This window comes from Talpa occidentalis, unplaced genomic scaffold (genome assembly GCF_014898055.3).
Source record: "Talpa occidentalis isolate TD23 unplaced genomic scaffold, MPIMG_talOcc4v2.1 talOcc4.3, whole genome shotgun sequence".
NCBI classification, from domain to species: domain Eukaryota; kingdom Metazoa; phylum Chordata; class Mammalia; order Eulipotyphla; family Talpidae; genus Talpa; species Talpa occidentalis.
In genome coordinates this window covers 98,366,749-98,380,763 of record NW_023603184.1, presented here as the reverse complement: position 1 = coordinate 98,380,763, position 14,015 = coordinate 98,366,749, and the positions used below count along the sequence as shown (strand labels likewise).

General features: G+C 34.3%; 1 protein-coding gene across 2 annotated transcripts in view; it reads left to right on the top strand.

The window, feature by feature from the left end:
- SCN7A (sodium voltage-gated channel alpha subunit 7) overlaps positions 1–14,015 on the top strand; it is a 117,393-nt gene that overhangs the window by 14,064 nt on the left and 89,314 nt on the right. Inside the window, exons 1-2 of one of the 2 annotated variants that reach the window (XM_054699825.1) lie at positions 8,727–8,812; positions 9,609–9,660. The gene's annotated coding sequence lies outside the window, so the exon portion shown is untranslated. Of the gene's footprint in view, positions 1–8,726; positions 8,813–9,608; positions 9,661–14,015 lie in introns of those variants that run through there. The other variant, XM_054699826.1, reaches the window with a different exon arrangement.

Below are 14,015 nucleotides of genomic sequence, written 5' to 3'. Positions count from 1 at the left end.
CATTTCTCATGTAAGAATGCTTCCAAAGATCATTTTAACTATATCTCAAAACTATAGAATAGAGGATGCTTTTAATTTAAAAAAATAGCATTTTTCTGGGGTCAGGGACTTATTCCATTTTATCTAGTTATTTCCCTACATGTGGGAAAGCCTAGAATGGTTAAGTAGAACCAACATTGTTCAGCTATATTAAATGATAGTTATCCCTAAGTAACTGGAAGCCATGTAAGCAGCTCAGGATTCCCTGATGTCTCAAAACAAGTGCAGAATACTAGATGGACAGGGAATGAAGGAATTGGGTGAAGAGTGAGAAGCCCTGCCAAGAAAAGAATGTAGGCTGTTTTTCAAGCAAATAATTTGAGAGTCAATACACTGCATTATTCACATATTCCATTATGCCTCTGACTTAATAAATAATGAGCCCTCCATGAAATAAATACCTACCATAAGTTTTAGTTTAAGCTAATGTATATACTATGTATAATTGTATCAGCAAAATCTACAACTATAATATTTTTAAATAACTGATTTTAAGTAAAATGAAGATATCATGCTTCTGATATCATTGTGAAATCTCAGTCATAGTCTTCTTAGTTTAAAGATTCCAAGACTCAGAGAATTGCCTATGCTGTTATATATCTTTTATATTGTCTTCACTCTAAGTGCATTTTCAGTTTCCTTCCCTGCTCTTAGACTATTGAAAATCATTGCCATTGCAGCAAGACTAATTTTTGTACCATTACAAATACTGACATTTACTCATAATGACTGTGAGTGTGGAAGCTAAAAAGCAATTGAAATTTATCCCATGCAGAAAGTTCTTTTAGTTACAATTATGGCATTTGTATAAGTTTAAAAATGTTCAGTTGTAGGTTTTTCAGAAGACAAATTCTCAATTACCATTAAAATACAAAATACAGTTTTTTAAAACATGTTTTTCTAAAACAAGATCTTGAACTTGTAACAAATTCTGATCCCTAAAATGTTGTTCTTTTATTATTAGATCCCAGTGTAAGTGTTAATTTTTGTACTACCCCCTCCTCAAAATGTGTCAAATTAACTTGGATTTGAGTTCTCAAAATAAATGATCTTATTAAAATAAACTTTCAGCACTAATTTCACATAAATTCCCTATGGGATACCTAAAATTTCAAATGTGATTCTTTCTCTGCAGCACTTCAGTGCTATTTTTTAATTTAATCTGTGGCTGTTATTTTTTACTGAACATTGTAATGGCCTCCCTGCCAACTTACTTGTTTCTCTCTCTTCTTCCTTACAATTCCCTACCATTCCCTAAGCATGGGTAAGGGAAGACTCAAGTATTTAATCAGGAAAACAAGGGTTCTAAGTTTGGTTTTCTTTCTTTACACATCAATCCCTACTTCAGATCTAATATGGCCTCAGGAAATATAAACCTTTGCTCCTGCCTCACAGCCAAATGAGCCATTTGGCCATATTACACGTAACTAAAACCAAATCCATTATGTGATTGGTAAAATTGATGCATTGCTCAAAGCTTAGCCATAAATTTTGATGAGAAACGTTTGTTTTTTTTTTGTTTTTTTTTTTTTACCTCTGCCCACTAGATTCAGGAAAAGAAATATATTTTGATCCTACATAGTACCTCCTATCTTTTTTTTTTAATGTTCTTATCACATGGCACTGTGAATCCTGTTTATTATTGGTATCCTCTATTATAGTTTAGTCTTCCTGATTGCAGAAAGGAATCTGCCTTGTGGCTAATACAGTATCTGGCACATAATAGGTATCCTACAAGTTTTTGTATATACAATTAATATTGAAAAAATCCCTTTCTGCTTGCTTAAATTCCTATGAGAAAGTTAAAAGGAAAAGGCCCGAATGGGGGACAGGTCATCTAATAACTCTATCATTGGCACTGTTATCTTAAATATGCCTTATGAAATAATCATAAATTCTACAATAGAGAGTTGAATTAAACACTCTAGAAAGATCATTGTCAACTCTGAATGTCAAATAATATCTGACTTCTACTGTTATTTATCAATAATTTGAAAAGGAACATCTTTGCAAATGTGTGTGAATGTATATATAAACTGAGTAATTCATAAGAGGAAGAGAAGAAGCAAGGGAAGGAAGGGGAGTAAGATAAAGAGAAACTGACATGTAGACTTTAGATTGACATTATTTCAGATACAACAATTAAATCAATTCAAAAATATCAGGTATAATTACTTATTTCAACAAAGTCACAACTAGAATAAAATGACCTGAATGAAAATTTTGCTCAATGCCCTATCTCTAATAAGAAAAAGTGTAATAGAACAATGGGGATGCTAGGTGGACTGTGTAGCAGATAGGTCTTAATTTGGACACAAGGGGGCAGTAGGGTATTTTCTAATTTAAAATAGGTCTGAAGAGAAATGATCCTATACCTCTGAATCATAAACAGTGTTGTAAACCGGGCTTATCGCAATAAAAAAAAAAATTAAATATAAGATAAAATGTGTCTATAGGGAGATTTTAATTTGAAAGGTTTTCAATCAGTCACATTTACGTAATGCCTTCTGTGAGCAGACCCTTAAAGAAAACTGTTGCAGAAAATTCTTAAGAAATATTATAGAGTTGTAGGCATTTAAAGCAGAATAACTATTAAATCCATCGTTGTCCTATGTTAATAATAGTATTCCAGTGCTTCCTAACTCAAAACCAATGTAGCTAGTAAACTGATTTCTCTTTGAATTGAGATATACTTGATATATAACATTATATTAGTTTCAGGTATACAATATGATTCAATATTTGTATATTTTGCACAATGAACACCACAAAAGATAAGCCAACTTAACATCTATTATTAAATATAGTTATAAATTGTTTTTTCTGTGATAAAATCTTTTAAGTTCTATTTTCCTAGTAACTAATCTCTAATTTATTTGTTTCATGAATATAATTGACATATAACATTCTTCAGGTATATAACATAAAGACTTGATACTTGTATATATATATCAATATATCACCACAATTAATCTAGTTAACTTTTGTCACCATGAATTATTATAATTTTTTTTTGTGATCTTTTAGATCTCTTAGCAACTTTTAGATCTTATGCAGTCATCATACTGCACATTCCATCCCCATGATTTATTTATTCTATAACTTGGAATTTGAAGCTTTTGACATCTTTAGCCCATTTCATTTACTCCCTAACCCCAACTTTTGGCAACACTATGTGTTCTTTGTGTCTGTGAGCTTGGTTTTTGTTTATCTGTTTAGATTCCATATGTAAATGAGATCATACAGTATTTGCCTTTTTCTGTTTGATTTATTTCACATGATGTAATACATTCAAGTTCCATCCATGTTGTTGCAAATGACAAGATTTTATTTTTTATGGCTGAATAGTGTTCCTGCCTTCAGGAGGTTGTCTTTCATTTTGTTAATGACTTCCTTTGCTGTACAGAAAGTTTTTAGTTTGATATAAGGACACTTGTTTATTTTTGCTTTTAAAATCAGTTCCAAAAAAATTACTGCCAAGATCAACATCAAAGAATTTATCAGTTGGAGCTCAGAGGGGTATCCAGCCACCATCAGGGCAGACCGCAGGCGCAGGTAAGTGTGCCCTCCTGACTCACCATTTTAGAAGAGGTATCTTTGCTTCTAGAACCCACGTAGCCTGCTTGGAACTGGGAAAGGGCTGCCCCACAGTCAGAGGTGAGCTGAAAAGCTCCCACAAGCCAGGCCCTGTGTGGCCCCCAGTCAGTCAGAGCTCAAAGGGGGATCCAGCAACAATCCAGGCAGACCATGGGTGCAGGGAAGTGCCCTCCTAACTCGCCATTTTAGAACAGGTATCTTTGTGTCCAGAACCCAACTAGACTTCGTGGAACTGGGAAAGCACCCCCCCTCCCCAGCCAGAGGTGAGCTGAAAAGCCCCCACAAAGACATGACCTGTCTGGCCGCCAGTTGGAGTCCAGAGAGGGATCCAGCAATTTGGAGCCCAGTGGGCATTCCAGCCACGGCTAGGGCAGTCTGTGGGACTGTAAGACCCACCTCTGGAATTAAACAAATACAGAAGGAGATTTTCTGCGACAGCGACCACTAACATATTCATAATGCCACTGCCCTACTGGACTTCTGGCATAAAAGTTTTTGACTCCATTGGACCACCAGTTTCTGACATGCCAGAAAGAATACAACAAAAAGATGCCGGCTACTACCAGTGTCACAGTGTCCCAACACATAGGACAAATTAGAAAACAAGATGCAGGGAGAAGAAAAACTATAAGCAACCAAGCAAGTCCTCAAGGAAAAGACACACCACAGAAAGAAAATCACCCACCAGAATGCAACAACAGTGACTTGGAAGAACTTCTGAGCCTTCCAGATAAAGAATTTAAAATTGCCATGATTCAAAAACTGAAAGAGGGCCTCCCCGGTGGCGTAGCGGTTGAGCGTTGGGTTGCGAAGCTGCCTGCGGCCTCTGCGGTGCTGGTTCGATCCCCGGCTGCTCCCTGGTCACCAGAGGAGGGTCCCACATGGCGCGCAGACCTCTCCTGCCGCCCGCTGCTCCCCTTAGCAGTGTACTTCGGTCCTTCTGCCTGCTCTGCTCCCTGCTCTGGCTCTGGTGAATTCTCTCGCCCTCCCGCGCTTCTGACTGTGCCCAGTGCATGTATGGACAAAACAAACAAACAAACACATAAATAAATAAAATAAAACATGCCTCTATAAAAAAAAAAAAATCCTGGCCAAAAAAAAAAAAAAAACTGAAAGAAGTCATAAAGGAAAACAATGATAAGGGAAAAATAATCAATGATCAGAAGACACCCCACCGACTGGGAGAAAATTTTTGCACACAACACTAATGATAAAGGACTGATCACAAAAATCTACAAAGAGCTGAAGAGACTCAACAAAAACAAAGTAAATAATCCAGTCAAAAAATGGGCAAAAGAGCTAAAAAGGAACTCCTCCAAAGAGGAAATGCAAATGGAAAATAGGCTTATGAAAAAATGTTCAGCATCACTTGTAATCAGGGAAATGAAAATCAAAACTACAATGAGATACCATCTTACACCAGTGAGAATGGCACATATTTAAAAATCTAGCTACAACAAATGTTGGTGAGGATGTGGAGAAGGAACTCTCCTGCATTGCTGATGGGAGTGCAAACTGGTCCAACCACTATGGAAAGCGGTGTGGAAATTTCTCAATCTGCTAAAGATGGAGCTTCCATATGATCCAGCAATTCCATTCCTAGGTGTTTACCCAAAGGACACAGAATCATTAATTCAAAAGAGCACCTGCACCCCTATGCTTATAGCAGCACCTATTGACAATAGCTAAGCTATGGAAACAACCCAAATGCCCAAAAATAGATGACTGGATCAAGAAGATGTGGTACATATACACAATGGAATATTACTCAGCTTTCAAAAGATAAACTCATACAATTTGCAGCAACATGGATGGAGCTGGAAGGGATCATGCTCAGCGAATAAGCCAGAAAGAAAAAGAAAAATACCAGATGGTCTCACTGATAGCAGGAATTTAGAAAACCTAAATGAGGGACCAGGAAAAAACCTAATTATAATAAAGTAAAAATCAAAATCAAAAAGCAACTATAAACCAGAGACACACTACCTGGGGGATGGGGGGATGGAGGGGAGGCGGGGAGGAGGGATTAGTCCTTTATCAAAATAAGGGGGGTGGGAATTGTATGGGGAATATAACCAAGATGAAAATGCATACATTGTGCAAAAATGAAAAATTATGTAAAAAATATACAAAATAAAATAGTTTATCACTTTTGTTTTCTTTTAGGAGTCTTATGATTTCAGGTCTTACCTTTAAGTCTTTAATCCATTTTTAGTTAATTTTTTTTGTAAGTAAGATAGTGATGTACTTTCATTTTGTTACATGTGATAGTTCAGTTTTCTGATAAAACTTATTGAAGAAACCATCCTTCCCAAATTGTGTATTTTGGGCTCCTTTGTCATAAATTAATTGACCATGTATGATTTTTTTCTATGGTTTCTATTCTGTTCTGTTAACCAGTGTGTCTGGTTTTATGTCAATATTACATTGTTTTGATTACTATTGTTTATAGTAATCTGTATTATAGTAAACTATATATAAAGGAATCTTATTGTAAACTATGAAACTATAGTTTAAAATCAGGAAATGTAATGCCTCCAGATTTATTGTTCTTTCTTAAGAGTGGTTTGTTTATTTGGGTTCTTGTGGCTCCATACAAATTTTAGAAATTCTTGTTCTACTATGAAAAATGCTGTTGGTATGTTGATAAGGTTTGTATTATTTGTGTCTTCTTAAATTTCTTTCATCAATGTCTTCTAATTGTCAATGTGTAGGTTTTTCACTTCCTTGTTTAAACTTATTCCTAGGCATTTTGTTGTTTTTGATTTAATTGTAGATAGAATGATTTCTTAAATTTTCTTTCTGAGAGTATCAGTGCATAGAAATGCAATAGATTTTGTGTTTTGATTTTGTTTCCTGAAACTTTAGTGAATTTATTGACTCTAAAAGATTTTTTGGCAAATTCCTTAGAATTTTCTATATATAGCATATCATCTATTAATAGTGATAAGTTTACTTCTTACTTTCTGATGTGAATTTTTAGATTTCTTTTTCTTACTTAATAGCTCTTACTAGGACTTCTGATACTATGTTGAACTGAACTGACCAGAATAGGCTTCCTTTTCTTGTTCCTGATTTCAGAGCTTTTTTTGCCATTGAGCAAATGTTAGTGGTGGGCTTGTCATTTTGTTACATTGAAGTGCATTTCCTCTATATTCATTTTGTTGCATTTTTATCATAAATGGAGGTTGAATTTTGTTAAGTGCCTTTTCTGCATCTATTGAGATGATCTTATGATTTTTATCCTTCATTTGTTAATGTTTTATAGCATATTGATTGCTCTGCAGATGCTGAACCATTATTACACCCCTGGAATAAGTCCTGAATTCAGTCTGCATACATTTTGCTGAGGATTTTTCATCTATGCTATTCAGGGATATTGACCAGTAATGTTCTTTTCTTGTGGTTTCCTTGTCTGGTTTTGGTGTCAAGGTAATCTTGACTGGGCAAAATTAATTTTGAACAGTTTTCTCCTCTTCTATTTTTGGGAAATGTTGAGAAAGAAAGAGATTCTGTTTTCTTTTTAGTATCTATTTCATTTCATTTCCAAAAAAATTTGATCTTTGCTATTGCCTCTTACAGACTTTTGGCTTCAGTTGTTCTTTTTAATTCCTTTAGGTATAAAGTTGGGTTGTTTATTTGAGATTTTTCTTGTTTCTTGAAGTAGGCATTTATCACTGTGAACTTACCTCTTAAGTTAAAAATAATTTAAGTGCTTAAACTATAATTTCATGGGTAATGCTCCACTTCCTTTGTACAAATGCTCTTTGAATTAATGCCAATAACTAATTGAGTGCTAATTCTTTTCAGTATTCACATTGCTTCAAATCAGAAAGGGGAAAATCTTTACAGTTTATGTTTTTAAGAAATAATTTTATTCTTCAAATGAAGGAACCAAATCAAAATTTAGAGCTAGAGGGAAAAAGAATCATTAAAAGCAAATGTTCTTGAAGCATCCAGAGAAGGAGGTGGTGGAGGAGAGGGGAGAACAATGGACCATGGTGTGGACTGCGGTGATTTAATGGTAGATACACTATGGTAGCAATATCTGAAGTGGGGACCTATACTTCTAAAATACCGACAATAAAGTTAACCAATTTTATCTTAACAACAGAAAAAAAGAACAACTATTTTCACCCCTAGATTTTTGCAGATGAAGCAACTGGGAAGAAAAATGTCTTCTCTAAGATCACACTGTCAGGTATGGTAACCAGTAGTCACACATCACTATTTGAATTTAATTCAATTACAATAAAATAAAATAAAATGTATAATGTAGTTCCTCAATTTCACTAGCCATGTTTCAAATGCTACTAATGAACAGACTAATGACTATTGAAGTAGATAAGCAGATTTGGAATATTTTCATCATTGTAGACAGTTCTCTTGGGTAACACTGGACTAGAGAAAGAACTGGAATAAAATCAGATCTCTTGAGATGACACATCAGAGAAATTGAATCAGAATGTATGGTGTCAGCAAACACAAAGAAATAGTTTCAAGAAGGAAATATTACAATAGAGTTGTTAGGTAGATGGAAATTGATTCTGTCAGTTTAGGGACTTTTTTTTCCCATAAATTTATACAGTGCCTCCCAACTTCTCAGATCTTAATATAACATCATGATTTTCCAAAGAAGGATAATAATGGTTACAAATAAAATTATTCAATTATAAGACATGATAATACATAATATCAGTTTTGAAACATTAGTTCTTTTAACTTTTGTAGTGCAAATATTTGTGAGAATATAAACTGAAGAAAGGCATCTTATAAAGACACCAAACACTAACTGTGTGCCTCTGCAAAGTATTTTATTCATATAACATTGTCACATTGTTGACTCTGGCAAGTGTATTTGAGTAGAAGATAAAGAATCTAAAACCAAATTCCCTAAAGAATGCATAGCAAGGAAGCAAATATACCAAGTATAAGTTGTTCAATACAGAAAGTAGCAAAATGGTAGCCCAACAGATCATCAATATACCTTAATGTTAATAAATGAGATTCAGCGTAGTTCATGAATCTTATGAAGCTAAGTGTAAAACTTTCAAAGTTTGTGTATTTGTGTCTTTTTTCCATATCAAAAGTATATAGCATGTCTATGGATTAATTGATGGGAGAATTTGAAGATAAAAAGGTGAAAACTGAGTAAACAAAGGCCCAGAGGAAGCAGGTAAGAAAAAAAATAGGAAGAGATTGGAAAAGTAAATCTTAGCAAAAAGTACAAAAGCATCAATTTTGGGCATCATGGGAAAGAAAAGCTGTATAGATGGAGAGAGAAAGTCTTGAATGATCAAATTAAGAAGTCCTACAATACAATTTAAGTTTCAATTTTCTTAGTTTGACCCAGACTTTCTCCAGGTATTTTTGCTATTCGTGTCCTCTATGTAGAAATAGTTTCCTTTAACAATATTTTATATTTTGTAGGAAATATCTAAAAATACCAATTACAAACCAGTTTATCAACAAATATAATTAAGCACTAAATATAAGTTGTTTATGCTCAGTTCTCTGTTTCAATATTTTTATATATGTTTACTTGTAGTAAGATCAGAACTATGCAAAGAAAGACTTAGTACAGTATAACTTTAATAATTTTAATACACTTAGTCATTTAGGAATCTTACTTTCCTTTCTTACTCATCATGCATAATTTATTATCTGCCTTTCTCCAGCATGTCCAAAATCTTCATTATACTTTACCTTAAGTAGTCACGGTTCCTAGGAACCTGTCTAATTATAGTGTGAACCTATTTCCTTTGACCCTTCTTTATTTTACTTTAAAGTAAATTTTGGAATTGCATTACTGTTCTGCTTTTGTTATCATTATTTCTTAATAATCTGTAATAAAGAGTCCAATAACAATAAAATATTTATTAAGTTATTGCTATATCAGAGTTTTATATGTATTGCATCATTTAATCATGCCAATGACTTTAGATTTATATACATTATTATTTGTTTTACAGATAAACATATGCAGCAATTCTTATCACCGTAGTTTATACTGAGACATTACTGGTAAGAATAATATGTTATCAGACTGGGAAGAAAATATAAATTGAACAAATGATGACATAGTTAGTAACTTCATTACAATAAGTAACTTACAATAAGTAACTTCATTACAATGAAAGTCCATGCCAGGGGTAGCAACTCTGTCTGGTAGGAGGCAGTAAAGGGTTCCCCAAAGATTTTTAAAATGAAGGTAAATAGTTAAAGGGAAAATAAGTCAAGAAGCAAAATAACTTGAGATGCTGTTGGAGAAGAAGCTGATTCATGATAAAACAATAGCTATTTCTTTCTGTTTTATATAGCAAGCTGAAAAAAAATTGATTTCTTCACCATTTATAAACATTTCAGAATACTGAATTTAAGTGATCAACTATTTACCTTGGCTGATGTTTGTTGTACAAGCTGAGACAGTGTTGGCAGGCTATCAACTTTCATCAATTGATTCATTCCAAACTGATGTGGTTCATTTAAGACTTTTTACCTTTATCAGCTGCAATATTGAAACCAGTGATGGGTGGGCTCCTGAGAGACAGTTACATTTTATATCTACAAGGGATACAATTGCTTTTGAGAGAGAATTGCCAACAGGGAGGAAGTTACAAGATGGAGTCTACAGGTAGGCATCAGTGAATGTGAGGGTAGAGTTTAGAAGGATGTGGAAGTGAATTTCTCAGCCTATGGTCATGAATGCAGTATTTACTTAACAAAGGAAAACCCAATTTAAGATTTGGTAGTTTTCTGGAAATTCCTCTCATTTTTGGTAGGGATACCATCTCTTTGGAAAGTCATATCTTGTTTTGAGAAATCTGTCATTCCGAGTCTGCTTTTTCTTGAGGCACAGTAAAGAGATAAAGCAGAAATCAGGGATAAAGTTTGTACATTTTTTACATTTTTATGTTGGTATAATAACTTCTTGGGAAATTATGTATTAATTTTACTTTCAATTTATTTTTATGATTTACTAAGGTGAAACAAAAATAGTTTAAAAACTTGCATTGTCCTAAGATACTAATTGAAATTCCCATCTTCTTGACTATTCTTCCCAATAGACAACTCTTTATAAATCATTTTATTTTTTTTAATAATATTTATTTATTTATGCATATAAGAACTGGGGCACAGGCCACAGGTGAAGGAGGGTGAGAGGATTCACCAGAGATAGAGCAGGGAACTGAACAGACTGACTGAAATACACTGCTGAGGGAAGCAGCGGGCAAGACAGGAGAGGTCTGCCGTACCATGTGGGTTTCTCCCTGGCTGGGGATCGAACTCATGCTGCAGTGGCTGCGGAGAACCTCATAGGTTGTGTCTTAACCCCTTGTGCCACCAGGGAGGCCCCATTTTAATTGTTTTATATATCTTCTACTGAACTTAAAAGGATGTGTGGCTACTACTCTGTTTTGATTAATCAATTTTAGATATCATCTATCACAAATCTACTATGTAAAATGAGCATTGCCCTCTCTTTCACTCTCCTCTCCATACAAGCATCCTTCCAATGTGAGTCTATAACCTTGGTAAAACCCACACTGGTTGCTTTCATAACATGATTCTGCTAAGTCAAAGATAGTACTGCAATTATATATCCTTACATGAGTGGGTTAGGTTTTCGTAGGGTTAATACTTAAATAAATTTTAAAATTTCTTTATTTTTAACTGTGGACTAAGTAGTCTCTTATGCTTCAAAATTTCTGTAAAATACCATATTGTACCTCTACCTTCAGTCTAGACTGGGTGTTCATGCGGCCTGCTATGCACTTTACATTCTGATACATTCATTTACATCATTAGGAAGTGCCTCTTTGCATTTTGCATGTGTTGAAATCCTTTTTATTGAATGCCAGAAACATTTTTGTATTGCTCCCCTCTTGGATAGCTCACTTTTTCCAATAACTTCTTAAGTAAGAATGCATAGAAGATGAAAAGTGCATGGAAAATAAATTTTTGAGAACCTCCATGTCTGAAAACTATTTATATTCTCTTATATTGACTGATGACTGGACTACATGTAGAAAACTAAATCAGAGATTTTTTTTCTAGAAATTTGAATGTAACACCCCATCACCTTCTGGATTCCAATAATGGCTATTGAGAAATCCTACATCCTTTTATAGCTCACTCCCTTGTTGTTATTGTTTTAAATCTATAGGCTTTATTAGAATTTTACTGGTTTCCCCAACAGTGTCATTTTTCTGCTTCAGAATCTAGTACAGAATTCCACATTATATGCCCTTGTCATGTCTCTTTAGTTTCTTATACTGTATAACCGTCCCTTGGTCTTTCTTTGCCTTTAATGACTTTGACACCTTTGCAGAGTACTGACAAGTTATTTCATGCAACATCCCTCAATTCGGGTTTGTCTTATGTGTTCTCCTCATTAAATTGAATTTATGCCTATTTGACAAATAGCACAGAACTGGTATTGATGCATCAATACGAATCAGTACATTATATCAGAAGGAGTATGATGCCTGCATGTTAACGATGATCATTTCCTTATATTGGCCTCTGCCAAGATACCTTGCTGTATAGTTGCTGTTTTCCCCTTGTAACTAATACCTATTTTGTAACTAGATTTTTTTGACACTATGGCAATAACCTGTTTCTCATATTTTTATCTCAAATAGTAGACTCCACTTTTAAGCAGTTTTGATTTATTTTTAAAAATTTGAGAGATATTATATGGAGTTCCCCTATTAACATCTCCCCCAATAGTTTTCCCCATTATTAACATCTTACCTTAGTACAGTATATTTGTTACAATTAATGAGCCAGTATTGACACATCGTTAAAAGTTCATAGTTATTTCAGATTTCTTTACTTTTGAACTTAATACCTTTTTTTCCTATTCTTGAATCCCATCCCACTTACCACATTAACATATAGTTGTCACATCCTTAGGCTCCTTTTGGACCTGACAGTTTCTTAGACTTTATCTATTTTGATCCTTTAACAATTTTGAGGAGTACTGATCAGGTATATTTCAAATTGTTCCTTTATTGGAATTTGTCAGATATTTTTCTTTTAGTCTGAGGTTATGGATTTGGGGAAGAAGATCATAGAAGTAAGGTGTCATTTTCATCAAGTCATGTCAAAGTTTGATGATAGCATCAAATCATGCTATGACCATGATTTAGTATAACTGTTGATAATGACCTTGAGCACCAGGATGAGGTAGTGTTTGTGAGATTTCTACACTGTAAGGTCAGTCTTTTCCCTATTTCCTTACTATGCACCTTGGGAGGAAGTATTGACGCTCAGTGGGCAGTAGAGGAGTGAGGAGTTAAGCTCCCTCTTCATTAGTATTGAATATCTACATAATTATTTAGAATTCTTTTCCATGGAAGATTTGTCCCTTCTTCCACATTAATTAATTTATTTATTTATAACAATGTGAATTCATGGATATTTTATGACAACACTATTTTGGTGCTCAAATTGCTCCAACTTTGGTCATTAATTCCTTTTTTAATTGGCTCCCATATCCCTTTCCTGTGACATATACTCATTATTGTGAAGGATTTTTTTTTAGCACTTCTTTACTTTCTGGCACTATAAGATCCTTCAAATTCTTCTTGTATATTTTCTGCCCCAGTCCTAGACTCAGCCATTTCTCAAAGAAGTCCTTGATGATTTGTATTAGAGAATGAGTTCTGGTTGATTTTTATTAAAGAATGGTACTAGGGGGGCTCCCTGGTGGTGTAGGGGTTTTTCTCAGTGCTATCACCACCACAGTCTAAGTTCCATCCCCAGCCAGGGAGCTAACCCATGCATACTGCAGCAGACCTCTCCTGCATTACCCGCTGTTCCCCTTAGCAGGGTATTTGAGTAAATCTACCTGTTTTGCTCCCCGCTCTGTCTCTGGTTAATCCCCTCACACCCCTCCCCCACACACACACCCTCACCTCTGGCTTACATCCCAGTTCTTCTACATATAAATAAATAAATCGTTTTTAAAAATGGTATTACATCCAAGATTCAGACAATTGCTATGTTCACCATCCCTTGTTTCTAACTCATTTTTTCCTCCCTCTAAGTTTTACAATCATTTTTTTACTCAAGTATTCTAAAATTTCATCATAGTTTTATTTTGTTAAGATACCATTTTTACTTGAACTTATTGACCCTCTGTGGGCCCACTTAATTAGGAGATGTAGACCCTTCAATTCTGAGAAATTTTGTTGTATTATTTATTTTGACAATGTGTTCTCAACTTGTTCTCTTTTCTCTCTGCATGGAGTTAATGTTAGCTGAAGTTTGCACCTTTGGAATTAACTCTTTAATTTAGTCTTTCAAACGCTGTTGCTTATCTATTTGTCCTTCCTCTATATACCCTCTTTGTAATTTCTCTAATAGTATTA